The 8,985-nt window shown below is 46.5% G+C and overlaps 1 long non-coding RNA gene across 1 annotated transcript; it reads right to left on the reverse strand.

The window, feature by feature from the left end:
- Positions 1–3,523: 3,523 nt before the first annotated feature.
- Positions 3,524–6,827, reverse strand: LOC310758830. Its single transcript, XR_014545978.1, has 2 exons — positions 5,323–6,827; positions 3,524–4,802 (listed from the first exon to the last, which is right to left on the reverse strand). It is a non-coding gene; the product is annotated as an uncharacterized lncRNA (long non-coding RNA).
- Positions 6,828–8,985: the final 2,158 nt, after the last annotated feature.

Consider the following 8,985-nt stretch of genomic DNA (forward strand, 5'->3'; position numbering starts at 1 on the left):
GTATTTAAAAAAGGAAGTCAAACGGAATCCATTCCAGAAGTCCATTCGACTTCCGAAAACATTTGAAAACCAAAGCGCTGCTTCTGATTCGATGCAGGAAGCTCCTGCAGCCAATCGGAAGCCGCAGAAGCCCGGTCGGACGAATGTTTGCAAACAGGAACAGTCACTTCCGGGTTTGCAGCGTTCGGGAGCCAAAATGTCCGAGTACCAAGGCGTTTGGGATCCAAGGTACAACTGCAGTTCACTCTTTATTCAAGGAAACGGCATACAGCTCAGCGAATCTTCCTAGCAGGTCTTGCCCTTATGGAGCAGTTGCCAGGACTGAAGGTCGTGGGGCTCCCTTTGAAGGTGACCCGGAAACTGCAATTAATCCAGAATGCGGCAGCTAGACTGGTGACTGGGAGTGGCCGCCAGGACCACATAACACCAGTCCTGAGAGATCTGCATTGGCTCCCAGTACGTTTCCGAGCACAATTCAAAGTGTTGGTGCTGACCTTTAAAGCCCTAAACGGCCTCGGCCCAGTATACCTGAAGGAGCGTCTCCACCCTCATCGTTCAGCCCAGACACTGAGGTCCAGCACCGAGGGCCTTCTGGTGTTCCCTCATTGCAAGAAGCAAAGCTACAGGGAACCAGACACAGGGCCTTCTCAGTAGTGGCGCCCACCTTGTGGAACACCCTCCCTTCAGATGTGAAGGAAATAAGCAGCTATCCTATCTTTAAAAGACATCTGAAGGCTGCCCTGTTCAGGGAAGTTTTTAATCTGTACTGTTTTGAACACTTGATTGGGAGCTGCCCAGAGTGGCTGGGAAAACTCAGCCAGATGGGCGGGGTATAAATAATAAATCATCATCATCATCATCATCATTATTATAAGGTCCCTGCCTTCCACCTCTTCCAAGGCTCCTCCTCTCCCAGATGCTTCCCAAGCAGCTACAAACTGTGCCTGCACACCTTTGGCCTCTGGTCAGCTCTCCTCATTATCCTGGAGCTGGAGAGGGAGATTCCCAGGATTCTTCCGCAGTCTCTTGACCTCCGTCCTCTGCTTCAGCCTAGGAGTCTGAACTGCTCCGTCACAGGTTCCTCCTGCTCACCAAACCCTGTTGTCGCTTCAGTATGCAGTCCCTCCTCCCAATCTTCCCCCTCTGACCTCTCCTCTGTGACCCACCACCAATCCCTGGGCTCTGAGCCTTTCTCCTCTGGGATTTCCCTTGGGGGTTCCCTGGCTGGTGTCTCCCACCACTCTTCGTCCAGCCAGTCCAAGGCCACAAGGTGGAAAATCAAGCTGCAATGATCCACACTAGAGCAGCCTCTGCGTTGGGTTACCATCATGCTTTACAAGTGAGCCTGCCTTGAAGAGATGGTTCAGAAACCGCAGGTGATGGAAAATATGGCAACAGCTGGGGCCAGGCGTTCTATGAAACAACAACAACAACAACAATAAAAATAAATTATGTATACCCTGCCCTTCCTGGTTCAGAAAACCAGGCTCAGAGTGGCAACAAAAAACCCAGCATAAAATACAGTATAAAACGGGAATACAAATAAATTCAGAATTCAAAAATCAATTTAGGGGGAAAACCCATCCAATAAACATTAGATAATCACCAGGGCTAGCTGGCTAAATTAGTCCTATTTGGGCCAGCAGGGAGACCAGGGGAGAATTAGCTGTGGGATCCCAGAGCGGGTAATCGTCATAAAAAGGTGAGGGGGGATGGAAGGAAGGGGAATAAAAGATCAGGCTAAGTTCACATTGAAAGCCAGGCGGAATAGCTCTGTCTTACAGGCCCTGTGGAAGGAGGTTAAATCCTGAAGAGCCCTGGTCTTATGGGACAGAGCATTCCACTAGGTCGGAGCCATCACTGAGAAGGCCCTGGCCCTGGTGGAGGATAATCTGACTTCCTGAGGGCCCGGGACCTCTAAACTATGATTATTAATACACACCAGTTATTGCTTGCTTGCACCAGCTTTCAATTCAAGGTGCTGGTTTGGCCCTATAAAACTCTACAGAGCTTCAGACGTTTGCTCCTAACGGAATGCCTCCTTCTAGACAGCCCAGATGGCTGACAAGCAAGCGAAAATCATTCCTTTCTGACTTTAGTGTGACCCACTCACACACAGAGCAGAAGCCTTATTTGCTCTCAGTTAGCTGAGTGGGAACTTGCCACAAGGCACTCATGTAGGAAAAAAGATAAAAAACCAACCAATTTATTTTTTTATCAAATAAAGTAACACTGTCCCCATTCAATTGCCCTGCACAGAAAGCGAAAATGTCTTTAAAGCTGGGGAAATTGTGGAAATGATCTGGAAAGACACGAAGAGCTGTTTGACAATGGAACAGACTCCCTTGGGAGGTTGCGGAGTCTCCTTCCTAGGAGGTTTTTTAAGCAGAGGTTGGATGGCCATCTTGTGATGGATGCTTCAGTTGCAATTCCCGCATTGCAGGGGGTTGGACTAGATGACCCTTGGAGTCCCTTCCAACTCTACAATTACATGATTCTAGGAAAAAATGAATTCCTAGGCAGCTAAAATGGTGCTCTCTGAATGTTATTGGACCATGGCTTCCATCATATCTGAGCACTGGTCATGCTAGCTGACGCCGACGGGTGTTGGGAGTCCATCTGAAGGGTACCTGTTTGGCTATCCTTGCTCTTAAACTGTAGGCCAGCCTTTCTCAACCTGTGGGTCCCCAGATGTTGTTGAACTACAACTCCCATCGTCCCTAGCAAGCAAAGCCAAAGCTCAGGGATGATGGGAGTCGTAGTCCAACAACATCTGGGGACCCACAGGTTGAGAATCACTGCTGTAGGCAAAGTCACTGGGGACATGGGGACATGTCTCCCAAGCACTGGAGGGGAAATTGTCTTTCTCTGGTTGTGGGAGGAGCCCAAATTTTCAAATTTTATTGAACACAATTTCTAATGAAGCAGGCAAGATGGTTGGCTGTGCAGCACCAGCCGACCAACTTATGTGTGTCCTTGGACAGTTCAGCGAGGCTATATTCTCTTCTATAATGGCTGCTAAGCTTACTTAGCTTACTTACTTTTTGGACCATAAAGAAGGCTGATCGCTGAAGAATTGATGCTTTTGAATTATGGTGCTGGAGGAGACTCTTGAGAGTCCCATGGGCTGCAAGAAGATCAAACCTCTCCATTCTGAAGGAAATCAACCCTGAGTGCTCACTGGAAGGACAGATCGTGAAGCTGAGGCTCCAGTCCTTTGGCCACCTCATGAGAAGAGAAGACTCCCTGGAAAAGACCCTGATGTTGGGAAAGATGGAGGGCACAAGGAGAAGGGGACGACAGAGGACGAGATGGTGGGACAGTGTTCTGGAAGCTACCAGCATGAGTTTGACCAAACTGTGGGAGGCAGTGGAAGACAGGAGTGCCTGGCGTGCTCTGGTCCAGGGGGTCACGAAGAGTCGGACATGACTAAACGACTCAACAACAACAACAAGCTTACTTTTTGTAGTTTATTCTTTCTGTTTAAAAAAAGTAGTAGTAGGAACCAAAATAAGAAGCACAGTTTAGTTTTTGTTTTGGCAGCTTTATTAAAAATTAAAAAACAAAACATACCCCAAAATACTTAAATTGATGCTATGTAATCCATTTGTACACTCACAGTTAAGGTGCTAAAACAACAAAACCGAGGAGGACACGGGGGCACTGTAAACGAGGAGATCAAATATACGAGGAGCTTAGTGCAAGTTGAACCAGTTAGCAGTAGAGGTCAGGAACCATGCTAGCAATGCAAGTGTTTCTGCTACAGGTGAACCTTACACAAACACAGAAGTGTTTTTCATATTTCAGAGAGATAGCAAACCAGAAAACCTGAAACAAGAGACAAGCAATAATGGGAAAGGGAGGGATGGAGATGACCAGAGGTTCTGGTTCCCTAAATACAGCTGTTAAGAGCGGAAAATCCCATTAATATGAAAGAGGAAAGGGGAACCAGCCCACATCTGTCGGGATTTTCTGCCATTTTGACCTCTTACCCCTCAGTTGGATCCTTCACTGACAAGGAGAGAGTCCACACCCACTAGCTCGCGACATCTAAGGCAGTACTGAAAAATACAGCACTGAAGGGTCAACTTGCTTAGAGGTCAGATCTAGTTTTCTTTGAGGCATACAGTGGATGGATCTTGCTACCTGCATGGGATATAAGAAGGAATCCCCAACATGGTGCTTTTCAGATGCTTTGGCAGCAGCTCCCATCAGCTCCACCCAGAATGGCCAGTGGTCAGGGATGATGGAAGCTGTAGTCCAATATCTGGAGGTCAACAGGGTTGGGGAAGACTGTTCTAGATGGCTTGGCTACATGGTTCTGAACTCCATGGGAGCTGAAGCAAGGCGATTTTTAAGTCTGCTAGGAAGAACGAACTGTGCCCTCCACAAAATTGAATGAATTCACAATAAAATGGGATTTGAGGCTCTCTCAGCCACCCTGGTGGCAATGGAGGGGAAACATGGTGCCATTCTTCTGAAATAATAGAAATTAGGATCCAGGAAGACCTCAACAGATTACAGTTCTATCATTCTATAGTTCGAGAACTGGACTTTCAATAGGGACAAATGTAAGGTTCTCCATTCAGGCATGAATGATCAGATGCACAAATATAGGATGGGGGACACCTGGCTTGACAGCAGTACATGTGAGAAGGATCTAGGGGGGTCTTAGCAGATCACAAGGTTAACATGAGTCAACAGTGTGATGCAGCAGAAAAAAATAACATAAATCTAATGCTATTCTAGGCTGCATCAACAGAAGCCTAGTGTCCCAATCAAGGGAAGTAATAGTACCAATTCTATTCATAGAATCATAGAATCATAGAATCATAGAATCATAGAGTTGGAAGAGACCACAAGGGCCATCGAGTCCAACCCCCTGCCAAGCAGGAAACACCATCAGAGCACTCCTGACATATGGTTGTCAAGCCTCTGCTTAAAGACCTCCAAAGAAGGAGACTCCACCACACTCCTTGGCAGCAAATTCCACTGTCGAACAGCTCTTACTGTCAGGAAGTTCTTCCTAATGTTTAGGTGGAATCTTCTTTCTTGTAGTTTGGAACCATTGCTCCGTGTCCGCTTCTCTGGAGCAGCAGAAAACAACCTTTCTCCCTCCTCTATGTGACATCCTTTTATATATTTGAACATGGCTATCATATCACCCCTTAACCTCCTCTTCTCCAGGCTAAACATGCCCAGCTCCCTTAGCCGTTCCTCATAAGGCATCGTTTCCAGGCCTTTGACCATTTTGGTTGCCCTCCTCTGGACACGTTCCAGTTTGTCAGTGTCCTTCTTGAACTGTGGTGCCCAGAACTGGACACAGTACTCCTTGGTCAGACCATACCTAGAGTCCTGTGTCCAGTTCTGGGCACCACAATTTAAGGATATCGAAAAGCTGGAATGTGTGCGGAGGAGGGTGGCTAAGATAATAATAATAATTTATTATTTATACCCCGCCCATCTGGCTGAATTTCCCCAGCCACTCTGGGCGGCTCCCAATCAAGTGTTAAAAACAATATAGCATTAAATATTAAAAACTTCCCTAAACTGGGCTGCCTTCAGATGTCTTTTAAAGATAAGATAGCTGCTTATTTCCTTGACATCTGATGGGAGGGCATTCCACAGGGTGGGCGCCACTACCGAGAAGGCCCTCTGCCTAGTTCCCTGTAACCTCACTTTTCGCAATGAGGGAACCGCCAGAAGGCCCTTGGTGCTGGATCTCAGTGTCCGGGCTGAATGATGGGGGTGGAGACGCTCCTTCAAATTGATATCAAACTGCAAGAAGGGAGATTCCGACTAAGCATTAGGAATATATTTTTGGCTACCTTGAAAGTGGTGGGCTCTCTCCTTCATTGGAGAAAAACACCAGCAATCTTCTTCACATCCGTGTGCCCCTTTTATACCCAGGACTACAGCCAAGGATTGAAAACAACAGAGCTTACATTAAAAACCCTGCTCTGTTGTACCTCATCACACTTGACAGAAGAATTATTGCTGATGCCTGAAGCTATACCCATTTAAGCCAAATCTAGTTACACTCCAATGGCATTTTGCAAAAGCCAAGGGGAGCGGGAAGGGGGGGACCCTTTGCAAAACTAAGTATCAATAAACATAATCCCTTTGCTGTTACAAAAAAAAAACCTCCTCTCCTATTCTGATTTACTTTAATCCCTGCCCCAAGCAGTAGAGGGTTTGGCTTTCTATGAGCCTGTGTAGCTAAAGCAAAGCAGCTTCTCTGGCGAACCAGGAAGTGGTACATGCTGCAGAGCTGGCCTAGCAATCTATCCACTTCCCCACAGCCAGAGCAGAACAATGTGGCAGAGGCATTTCAAGCAATTGGTGGCTTTTTCCTAGTATTTTAGGCATGCATGCAGTCCGAGGACTCAACTATACAGCGGCAAATAAAACGTTTGAAGTGTGTTTCAAATATACAATGTGACACTAGATGGCGTTAGTAAGCCTTATGGAAAGTCCATTGTTTTTTTAAAAAACGCTTTTTTAAAAAAGCAGCATTTTCAGAACATTTTTAATATGCGTGTAGATTCCACACAAGAGGCCATTTCTGCAGTGAATGCCGCAGGAATCCAAGCCTCTGTGCATTGTGATATAAACAGAGCAGCATCCTAAATTTACTTGGGAGCTGGTGCAAGCTTATAATAATAATTTATTATTTATACCCTGCCCATCTGGCTGGGCTTCCCCAGCCACTCTGGGCGGATCCAACAAAATATTAAAATACAGTAATGCATCAGACATTAAAAGCTTTCCTAAACAGGGCTGCCTTCGGATGTCTTATAAAAGTCTGGTAGTTGTTGTTCTCTTTGACATCTTTGACATGTTGTTCTCTTTGACAGGGCGGGTGCCACCACTGAGAAGGCCCTCTGCCTGGTTCCCTGTAACTTGACTTCTCGCAGTGAGGGCACCGCCAGAAGGCCCTCGGCACTAGACCTCAGTGTCCGAGAATGATGGGGGTGGAGATGCTTCTTCAGATATACTGGACTGAGCTTAGTTTGCACCCCAGATGTGCATTTATGTAGAGGGGTGCAGCAACTGTGGAAGTGCACCGCATATTAAATAAAAGGACACATTCTACTCCTTTTTACCCATTGTTGTCTTTTTAATTGTATATATTGCTTGTTTTATGTTGCTATGGCCATTGGCTAATGCAAATAAAGTTTATCTATCTATCTCATGTAAAAACACACTGATTCCTGGACCGTCCGCGGGCCAGATTTAGAAGGCGATTGGGCTGGATCCAGCCCCCAGGCCTTAGTTTGCCTACCCATGGGTTAGGGGCTTGTAACATCACATTTTCTACCTCCATGCTCACCAGAGTATGCTTTTCTTTTTTGAAAGATACTGGATTAGCAACTTATTTTGTTGAAATAGGTTAAACTATTAGTAGAAAAACGGCGGGGAGGGGGGAGAGAAGATGAGAAAATTAGTATTTGATTTGGAGAGTATATGTGTTATTTGAGGAGGAGAAAGAGAGGAGCAAAGAAGTCTCATTGCATCAGATAAAACTTGCACCTGCTGCTGTTTGCCAGGTTGCCCAGCATCCAGCCTTAGTTGGGCTACCCATTTCATTTGAGGAAATGAGAAGCTCAAGCAATTCCAGGTTTTCCAAAGGTAGCCGTGGGGTGGTTTCTTACGGAGTAGCATTTAAATCCCAGGTTCTCCAATTCCCCCCCCCCCTTGTGTGGAGTCGCTGCGGGGAGTGAGGTCCCCTCACCTTCCACCCAACACCCGCTTTCTTGCAATACTATCAAATGTTAGGAACCACAAATTCTATAAAAACGAACCAATGCTTTGTCACAATCCTTAAGCACTAGCATCCAAGTGTAGGTGTTTGGCATGTTTCCTGCACATCATATAGCAGACACAGATCAGATGGGTGAAGCATATTAAGAGAAAGCAACTGTACATTTCCCAGCAATAGTGTTACAGAGCAATAGGTGAGGTAGGTTCGAACACAAGCCAGTGCTTCCTTGTGGCAACAATTCAAACACTTGCCAATAGCTGCCTTAGAAAAATCAAGTCTACTTCCCAAAAGCAGTGTGGGCAACGTTTTCAGCAAGGACTGTTAATTTGCATATATGAATTACTCATTTGCATATCATTCACAGGAGTGCACAAGTACATGGCCAAAGCTGGTGGACAAGTCATACTTAAAACCAGACCCCATGTACATTTACTCAGAAGCAAGGCCCACTCTGTCCAATGAGATTTACTAGCTTGTATGTTTAAGATGGCAATCTTAATCGGATATCCCTGTTTTGAAAGCGCAAACCCCAAGGTTGGGAACCTTAAGCTGCCCCTTGAATCCTGAATTTTTCAAATAAAGGGGGGGGAGTTGAGGCCAGCTTCACATTTGGGCTGGGATTCAAAAACGCCACTTGAGGTTCACCCACAGGACCTTTGCCCCTTAACAGCAGCCCCCCTTGCTGTATCCCAAATTGCTGTGAGAAAGTTCCCTTATTTTCCAGAGCTGTTTGGCATGCCCTGCAGGAGGGCTGCTTCCAGCAGGAAGCACAAGCCGCAGGCCCCCTGGGCTGCAGGGAAGTGCAGGTTTTGGGATCTCAGCCCCTGCAATCTGTTTCTCACGTCAGAGTATTCGGTGCACTGGTGGTGTCTTGAATCCAGGAAGGTCACCATGGCCACAGCTGTATGGACTAAGGTCCGACCTAAGAACCCTCCCCCTCCCTCAAATAACCCACATGGGAGTCCCGACTCAGAAGTGCTTAGGCTGTCGTCAGCTACCCCTGAACTAAATGCATGGTTCAAATGTGCCTGCCTTCAGCACCTGCACTGTCGAAGTTATCCCAGCAACAACATTTGAAAAAGGAAGCTAAGCGCACTCCACAAAGAATTCCCTCAGCCCTATTCTGAACCTGATTTAAGGAACCGGGTGGAAAAAGCATCGTTTGCTCTGCATGTCTTCCACTTCCCTTTCTTGAGCCTGGCATGCGAAGCGACGAGCAA

This window comes from Podarcis filfolensis (assembly GCF_964270895.1).
Source record: "Podarcis filfolensis genome assembly, chromosome: 3".
Taxonomy (NCBI): Eukaryota; Metazoa; Chordata; class Lepidosauria; order Squamata; family Lacertidae; genus Podarcis; species Podarcis filfolensis.